This window comes from Callospermophilus lateralis, chromosome 10 (assembly GCF_048772815.1).
Source record: "Callospermophilus lateralis isolate mCalLat2 chromosome 10, mCalLat2.hap1, whole genome shotgun sequence".
Lineage (NCBI taxonomy): Eukaryota > Metazoa > Chordata > Mammalia > Rodentia > Sciuridae > Callospermophilus > Callospermophilus lateralis.
Window position 1 is genome coordinate 112,942,871 of NC_135314.1, and position 9,722 is coordinate 112,952,592.

The 9,722-nt window shown below is 39.0% G+C and overlaps 1 protein-coding gene across 1 annotated transcript in view; it reads right to left on the reverse strand.

The window, feature by feature from the left end:
- Cpb1 (carboxypeptidase B1) overlaps positions 1-8,749 on the reverse strand; it is a 42,302-nt gene extending 33,553 nt beyond the window's left edge. The window contains exon 1 of the mRNA XM_076868196.2: positions 8,658-8,749. The gene's annotated coding sequence lies outside the window, so the exon portion shown is untranslated. The remainder of the gene's footprint in view (positions 1-8,657) is intronic.
- Between the last annotated feature and the right edge of the window lie 973 nt (positions 8,750-9,722).

Genomic DNA, 9,722 nt, shown 5'->3' on the forward strand with positions numbered 1-9,722 from the left:
TTGTCATTGTCCAATAACCATATTATAGGGATATTAAAATTAAGACAGATATTGCTTTCTTAGGAAGGTCACATTTTAGCCTTCTCTTGTATTAATGGCAAAAATACTTTCCAGAACAAGTCACATCAAAGAAAAAAATTATAAACTTACCTGAATCATCCTCCCACTATACTTGTATTTTGAGAATTGTCAGTTTCCTTGGAGGAGGGGGTTCTTCTTAGAATCTTTTCTGTATTCAGAAGTAATGATTAAGTGGTGTTCTACATAGGAAGGATTTCTGATTATCACACCCATTTTATACTATGTTCCTGGTCCCCCAATATGGTGAATCATATCATTTGCTCATTATTCATAGAATTATTCTAAATTATCTTTCCTTTGGATTTAGCCCCTTTTAAAGTCTTTCTAGTCTCAACCTTTGCAATCCATCAATCCTGATTCAGGTTCTTTATTTACTTCACTTCCCTTTCCTAGGTTGCCCTCAAATTCCCTCTTGGTTGCATCTAAAAATAAAACTAAACTAGGTAAATGAAAGAGATACTTGTTATTCACAGAGCTGATAAGTTCAGCAACAGTGCTGACTTCACAAGCCCAGTTCACAATGGTTGTTTAGTCTGAGCCTTTCTTTTTGGCTAACTCTCTTATGAAATAAAAGGATGGTCACTAATAGTTGAAGTTGTGTATCTAAGTGGGTTAGTAACCCATTTTGAAAGACAATGTATTCCTCTCCAAATTTCTAACCCACCTCTAGATTGCATCCCAGTGGACTGACTTTGGACATGAACCTGTCTATCCTGGAGCCAATTCTAGTAGTGAGGATGATGGGATATACTGATTGGCCAGGTCTGAGTCATGTGATCACCATCACCCATAGACCTTTAGCATAAGCCTCACACAAAAAACTCAAAGAAGCTACTACTGCTGCTGCTGCTGACACCCTTTCTAGGACAGATCTTGAGATCTCTTCTCTTATGTTTGTCATCAACTTGCAAGTCAGCCTCAAGGTATTAGGTATCAGTGCCTTTGGTTCAAGGTACTCTAGGAAAATAAAAGCCTGACTTTTAACTTGGAAAACTAGAAGGGTCACATTAATTGTGACCCTTAATGTAATCATATTAACTGTTTCCTATGGTCTCTTAGCTGGAGCAGTCTCCAAACTTACAGAAGGGGTTCAGATCTGGATGACTAAAAAGAGTGGCAAATATTCACACACAAACAAAGAGAACATAATCGTTTGTGGGTGACTTTTGATGCTATGTTTGGAGCTGTAAACATTGAAGAAAGTTTATCTCAACTGATGTTTTGTGGATCCATGTGGAGGGCAATCAGGATTTTTAGGTATTAAGTTTTTTTGTTAGGTGCTATAATTTCCTCATAAATTTAGAAACTTCTGCCTTTTGTCTCATGTATATATTTTTAAATTCCTCTTTGTAATTCACAGTCTTGATAATTAAGAAAACAAAAGGCAACTTTGTGTTCATCTCTGGTTCATGCAACAGTGTGGAACACTATTTTGGAGAACCTGTAAGCTTCTAGTGGTATTATGACTCATCCTGTGTTATGTCTCAATTTTTTGAAGAACATTTTCCTGAGCATATTCCATGGTACAAAGTAGAAAAGATTTCTGAGTGCTAATATGTCTGCCTTAAGCTAAAACAAATGCAATCAAGGGACTCTGGCTTATGACATTTCCTAAATACCTCATGCAATAGAGGCCAAGAATAGTCAAATCCAGGTAAAATTAGAAGACTCAGGACCATCTCCCCCAAGATAAGAGGAATACATTATCTTTCAAAATGGGTCACTAACCCACTTGGATGCACATATATCCATTATTTGGATACTAAGCCAAACTTGGTGTCCCCCTATGTTTGGCTGTAAAACACTATCTTTGGAAGCATCAGTTCAGACCAGTGGGGACACATTCTGGGACTCTCTTGACTGTGTTCCTGACCGTCATCACATTAACTTAAGGGTTTGGCCGTGTGGATTCCTTGATCTCTTTGTTTAAGATTCAAGACTTTATTGTGATTCTCATGTTACTATCACTGGGCTAAGCGCTGTGGGGTATTCAAAGATAAAAAGGGTTTGATTCCTGTTCTTCGATCCCTGACTGCCATGTTTGAAGACACTTTAAGCACAAATAGTAAGGAAGGAGTTTCCTTGACATCTTTCTCCTTTGTTTTAGAGTGTGGGTTAATAAGGTGGGTCCAAAGGTGGTTCTGGACAGGTCATTCATTCAGTTCTAGGAATTGATGTGGGAGGAGTTACTAGAAAACTCTTCTTCAGCATTAGAAGACCAAATGATAACCAGGAAAAGAAGCAAACTAGGAGGTGCGTAATTTCTGTTAAGTCAGAGAAAACAGTTCTAATTACTTGAAGAAGCTCAAGTGACTGTGCATGTATATGTGTCTGTTGGCTATTAAGTGGGAAAATTTTTACATAAAAACGATTCTCTCTGAAATCCTGTATCATCATCTTTATTTGGTGTAGTACAAATCTGCCCCAATGAATATGATTGTAGGAGTCCAGATTATAAAACCCCAGAACGTGCCCCTTTAGCATATAAATTATTTTGGGAAACAGCAGACGGGAGAAACTCTGAAAACAGAATAGATGTTACCCTTTTATAAGAGAAAGTTACCTTTGTAAAGGAAATTTCCATTTGCAAGGGTGTGGTCTTCTCTCTGCCAGGAAGAGAAGAATGCATGACAAACCTTACCCTTGTTTACTGTACTTTTCCTGCTCTTCTTGTAACGGGGTCTCCCCCACATCTTTTCAGCAGATGATGATATTTAAGACAACTTTCAGAGATTTTTTCATTTTTTCCTTGGGTATCTTTCATTTATACACGAGGAACACATATCAATAAACTTCTGTTTGTTTTCTTAACATTAATCTGTCTTTTGTTATGGGGCTTCATCCCAACTAAAAATTCAGAAAGGGTAGAAGGGTACAAGTGGATAGATCATAATTTGTCTATCCATTCATATGATGATGGACATTTGGCTTTTTCCCAGATTTTGGCTATTGCAAATAAAATTGTTATAAACACTTATAAAAAAAGGGGTAAAGGGAGAATTTGCTGGGTTTTTTTTTTAAAGAGAGAGAGAGAGAGAGAGAGAGAGAGAGAGAGAGAAATTTTAATATTTATTTTTTAGTTTTCAGCGGACACAACATCTTTGTTTGTATGTGGTGCTGAGGATTGAACCCGGGCCGCACGCATGCCAGGCGAGCGCGCTACCGCTTGAGCCACATCCCCAGCCCAATCTGCTGGTATTTTTCTAAGGAGGGCAGAAATAACCTGAAAATGTTGTATAGGTGTACCTATGTCTATTAACTTTGCATAATTATATTTAATATTTGAATAAACTGCCTTCTATGAATAAGAAGAGGGAAGCTAGTAAACATTTGCTTAGCTTGCTTCCCCCTTGCATCTATTATTGTTGGTATTTTTTTTTTCTACATGATCATCATCATTAATAGGCAGAGTCTGCATATCTCTGGTGGGAATGCTGTTTATTACTGAATTGCAGACCAGTATTTTTGAAAGCTGGGAGATAAACACAAAAGCTTCATCCCATAAATCTTGCCACCTGAGTCATCAATTTGAGGTTCCACATTGAAACAGGGAAAACATCTTTAATCATGCAAATATTTGGAAACCGCAAGCATATCTCCATTTGGAATTTGGGAGATAATTAGAATGGACAAGTTATGATTGATTAACACATGAAGAATGGCTTAGTTAAAAGGCAGTTGCTTCTCTTTCAATCCTTGTATCAACATTCCATCAACAGGAATTAAGAAAACAGTATAACTGGGCTCCAGCTCCTTGCTGAGGGCAATTAATCAGGACAGAAGAGCAGGAGGTGAGTTGGAATGATACCAAACCGATGAACCTGTTCTTGTTCCTACATTTACCTTGTTAATTTTCACAAGCCATCTTAATGTTTTGATCTTTGATTTGTGCACTCGGTGGAGTTTAGGGGAAAATTCACAGGTATTTTGAATTATTAAATAAATGAATCACATATATTTCTGTTTACTATCTTTAGTTTCTTGGAAGCAGATTTTGAAAAGAGGTATGTCTTCATTTTAATTCGAACCTGAGAAATATTTGCTTAATTCTACTTTGTAAGGAAATGGCTATTTGTATTCTTAAAATGCTATAACAGAACAGAGAAGCTCCTTGAAACCTTTTGAGGAAAAGGCTGTTTTTTTTTTGTTTGTTTGTTTGTTGTTTTTTTGGTGCTGGGGATTGAACCCATAGCCTTGAGCCCACAAAGCAAGCACTCTGCCAACTGAGCTATATCCTCAGCCCCAAGGCTGGGTTTTAATAAATAAATGCTAATAACCTCTTATAGGTAGGAGAAAAAAAGCATAAAATCAATTCAAATTTTGATATTTTCTGACTTCCTGTTTACTGTTTGCTTGATATGAATCTTGAAAAAGATCCACATTCTACTTTGTGTGGTTCCAACTCAATTCAAATTATTCCTAAAATTACTTTGGAAAGCGGCGACCCCAGGCACACAGATAACGCAGCCGGTACTGCCATCTGACAATCTGGTTCCAACTACCGAGATTGATTTTGAATTTTTCCCGTTTCCTGGTTTTAAGTCCTGGAGACTCTCGTGTTTCTTTCTTCTTTATTGCCCTGAGGTAACTTTACAGCCTAACTGTTGGATGACCACTTGGATAGTCACTTGAGAGAAATAGGTTGACATTAGATTGTCCTGGCGACATTACCTGGGTGGCATCTGAGTGCTCAGCAATCTGATCAGTGCAATAGATGTCATGACTTGGATTTTCACCCTTTGGGAGTGAAATATTTAATCCTGTAATGTTTTACAGGACATTCAAATGTTGAAGGTCCAGGTACCATGCTTTTAAGTAACAAAATCCTTCCAAAGAACTCTGAGAACATGGCTAAGTTGTCACCTTGTTTGAGACTTAAAAGATCATCCCAGAATCCTTGATTGTTGGGTTTTCTTTTATCTTACAGTTTTGGTCTCCAAACCCAAGGCCACTTGAGCTTGCCACTAATGACCTAATTTTGCAGCCCTACTTGCTGCTCCCCAACATTGTTATTTTGATAGCTGTCAGAAGATATAACACAGACTTAGAAGTTTTCATTTTAGAATGTGGTGGTCCAGAAACTAATCAGATACGTACAAAGTGGTGTAAGAACTGCCCCAAAGAGAACCATACCACCTACAAAGAAAAAGTCTTATTGGGATATAGACAGCTAGGCTGACTCATCCAGAATGGAGTGCAGCAGCCCACCAGCGGTATCTGGGAGTCTTTAAATAAAGGACAAGCAGAGGGGAGTGGTCAGACCACTGGAAGAGGTGGGACTGACATTGGTGGTTGTAAGCAGTTAGTCAGGAAGGGTAAGTTTCTATTCTTGCTTAATGTTCAGGTCTTGGCGGGTCTTGGCAGGCCTTGGTGGGTCTTGGCTGGCCTACTTGCCTAAAAACGGGTAAAGATGCAGTGTTCAAGAGAAGAACCCACAAAGAAAAGTGATCATAACAATTAAAGCAAACATTAATATTCTCAGGGAACACTGGGGCATGAGGCTGAAATGCGCAAAAAAGATCCACTCTGGTTTTGAATCAGAACTGGTAAAATCAAAGGCTCATTCTTCCCTGTGATGGTCTCTGGTATTGCTTTCCAAACCACATGTAATGCTATCCCTGATACATGGAACATTGGCTGTTGACGGGTCCCAATTAGTGAGAGAGTGCCTCTGTGGATGGGCCATAGTTTTCATTCTCAGGATTGATGGGCCCACATCAGATTGCATGATAAACTTGCTGGAAACATGGTCTTGTATTTCCTAACAGCATTGGGTAAGCATTCAGTATCTGCATTTCAGAGTGGTTACACAAGGATAAATCAAATAGCAAATTAAATTTAGGTATGCCATCTGGTGCCTTTATTTTATGAATTCCAGCCCACAGGACAGGGCATGAATGTATAAGCCGTTGTCTTTTATTGCTGGACCTACCAACAGCATTGGGCAAATGTTAATCCACACTGTCATTCTTGGAAAGAGGAAGATTCTCTAAAAGCGAATCTTTTTTAGCTGTTTTAAGTTTTTGTTTTAATAAAAATAAAGCACAACAGAAGAAAAACCAGCATGTACCCATCTCTCCAAGTGCAACATCTCAGCAGGCTCTAAGATCTCATCCACAAGGGGTAAATTGTTTGATGCGTAATTGTAAGCAGAACTGTAAAAAGCCACATTAGGCTTCCATGATTTTATTCTCTTCTGCTGGTAAAAGAACATTACTTCTCCCTGAGCTCCTAATGGTTAAGCCTCTTACCACTTTTCCATTTCTGAGGATGTTCTTGATTTCTTCTGCTGGTGACTCCAAATGTCATGTCTTTACTTCACAGTGGTTTTTTTCCTAAGAAATCATGTTTTCCCATGTTTCTAAGGAAAATTTTTTCCTTCATTTATGTTCAGTTGACAGGTTAAAATTATATATATGTAGGTGTACGTGATGATGTTTTGATAAGTGCACGCTGGAATAGCTGAGTCAGGTCCTTAAATGTATGCATTGCTTCATGTATTTCTCATATTTTTTTTTGTGGTGAGGACACATTTTAAATATAACTTTCATTAATTTTTGATTGTACAACATATGTTTATTAACTTATTCATTTATTGTCACCCTGATGTTCAGTGAATTTCTTGAACTTATTCTTCTTAACTGAAATTTTGTGTCCTTTGACAAAAATTTTTCTTAGCAATTCAAGATAAGCAGACTATTTTTTTAAAATTCTTCTTTCAATATATATATATATATATATATATATATATATATATATATATACTTTAAGTATTTTTACTTTATTTATTTATTTTTTGATGTGGTGCTGAGAATCAAACCTAGTGCCTCACATGTGAGAGGCAAGCTCTCTGCCACTGAGCCACAACCCCAGCCCTCAAAACTTATATTTTTAAAGTATGGGGGGGACAATAGGTCTATTTTCACTGAATGGTTTAATGTAAAGTATGCATTTACAGACGTGGAATTACATTTTGGTGCTATCGTTTGGGAGTGGTTTTATCTCTGAATACTGATGCCAACCTGGTTCTTTTGCAGCATTTGCTTGGATGCTGTGGTCACCGGGACAGTAGAGGAGCTTTTCAAGGATTTTTGTAGGTTTTTTTTAGCTAGCACTATAAAAAGAGTCCTCTGTTTCCGAGGCTAATAAAAGTCTTAATGATATGTACATCCAACAGATGGGGCAGAGGACTGTTTTGGCAGTGGGCAGTTGGAATTGGCCCTACGTCATTTGTTCCGGGCTCTCACTAAAGTCAGTGAAAGGTAATTTTCACACACGATTTAGTTCAGAGTATAAAATGTTGGGAAGAGTAGCTGGTGAAAGTCCAATGGGCATGAGGGTCGCAGTTGGTAAAAGTTTTGTTTGATGGCAAATGTGAACTGATAGAGTGACAGGTTGATTAAGAGCAATGCAGGATGGAGCCATGGGTCCTGGACATGGCAGGGTTTCAGAGGCCCAGCGAAGGACACAGCTGAAGTGATTATCCCCAACATCCCTGGCACAAGCTTTGATGATGAAACTCTCCTCCGGCCTTCCCTGTTTTCTTCTTCTTCCGCTGGCTCACTCCAGTATCATCTCCATTTTTTGAAACAAGTTGTTTGCTCATATTCTCTTTTAGCATTTGTCTAACAAAAGGTTTCAAAAGACAGTGTTCACCAAAAAATTACAACTGTGTCAAGAGATCATCGTAAACGTACTGGAAATAACTGGAATATAATACCCACAGCAGCCATGCAGGGTGAGGCATAAGGCTAGACCATGGTTTTCCCTGATGGTGGTGAAGGGCTATCATATGTAATGCTGATAAGGTTTTTATGGGTAGGAGTATTGGTCTAGAGACAGGTTCACAGTTAAAAATTATGGACTGAAGCTGCTAGCAACTTTGCTCTTTTTGTGCACTTATGTTAATGATTCATGCATATTAATAATCTATGTGCATTTGAATAAAAAATGTCAGCAATTTTTTTTGGTTTATTTTATTTTTGATACTGGAGATTGAATCCAGGGGCACATAACCATTGAGCTACATCCCCAGCCCTTTTTAATTTTTATTTTGAGACAGGGTCTTGCTAAATTGCTTAGGGCCTCGCCAAATAGCTGAGGCTGGTGGTGAACTTCTCATCCTCCTGCCTCAGCCTCCAGGTCCCTGGGATTGCAGGCATGCACCACCATGCCCTGCTCAGCAATGTTTTTGACTTGTGTATTGTATCTAATGTTGGTGAATCTTGAATATGCTTTGATGTAGGCATGACCTGTATGGAGAACATCTTCAGATTCTAGTTGTTTATACTGTTAAATTTGTAAAGGCAAGCACTGCCACCGCATACACAAAGACTATGTGACAAACTAGAAAGCAGATTATAATCATGGAATTATTAACATTTCATTTGACTTCTGTAGGGTTTCTCAACCTTGGCACCTTGACATTTTGACCTAGATAATTCTCTGTTGTGAGCATTGCCCTTGGCCTTGTAGGACGGAACGTAGCATGCCTGACCTCTATCAGTAAGACTTAAATAACATTCCCCTCACCCCCATACCCTCCTCCCATCTCAACTTGTGATAACCAACAATACCTCAGATATTGCCAAATAGTCCCTCGGGGTTCAGTCGGCTCCACTGAGAACCACTGGTCTGCTGGTATGGTTATCGTGCTTCCAAATCAATCCACGACTTGCCTGAACCTTGGTAAGACTGCGGACATGAAGGAGGAGGCAAACCGGGAGGAGGGAAAACGTGGAGAGTGGAGCACCGCAATGTCCATGACTGTTGACTGGTTCCATCGCTATCACGGAGAACCTATGAAGTGTCAAACAACAAGAGGTCCTAAAATGTTGGCATCAAGCATACTTGCTGCAATAGACCCTTCTCTGGGACTGAGCCAGGCAGAGAGGTTGGTGGTCTTGGAGGCGCTAACAGTTCTGTGAGTTGGAGTGGAACAACTGTACCCAGGCAAAAGAAGCCCTGTAGCAGGGCCTGAGGAGTGAGGCTGGGCAGTGACCAGGCAGTGTCTCAAGAGGACAGTGATGACCCTTGGGAGTTGCTTGTTGGATAGAAAAAGCTTGGTTTCTTTAAAGTTCCTGGGCATTTGTTCCTTGGGAACATCTGCAAGTGCTTCCAGTCTCCCGGGATAACTGAGTTCCCTGCAATGTCCAGCTGGGCTTAGAAGTGGTGACCATGGCTAATAGGGCTGGATACTGCCTTATTCCTCCTCATCTCCCTCGGGCTCACTTTCCTCTGCCCTTTGGGTGAAGGCAAGCTGAGACAGGGAAAACTAGGGACTGCATACTTATTTCTGTTTTCTTCCTGCTTTATTTATGAAACTATATCCCCAAAGTGAAGTGAAGAAAAGGGACCCATTTCTTCTTACTAGTTCTTGTTTCTTTGTGATTCAGTTAAATGAGTTGCTAACCTTGATGTTTTCCTTTAGTCTTTAGTGAGTTCTGGTCTCTGGCCTCTTTCATACTATTTTTTAAAAACAACAACAACAAAAAAAACCCTGTGCAGGAACTAAATAGTCTCCCTTATTTATATTTTTCCTTTTACCTTTAACATATATTTTTAAGAGAAGACAGTCTGCAGAATTCTAAAGACCCAAAGAAATTTGCTTATTTCTGAGTCACAAAATTCTTAAAATGGTA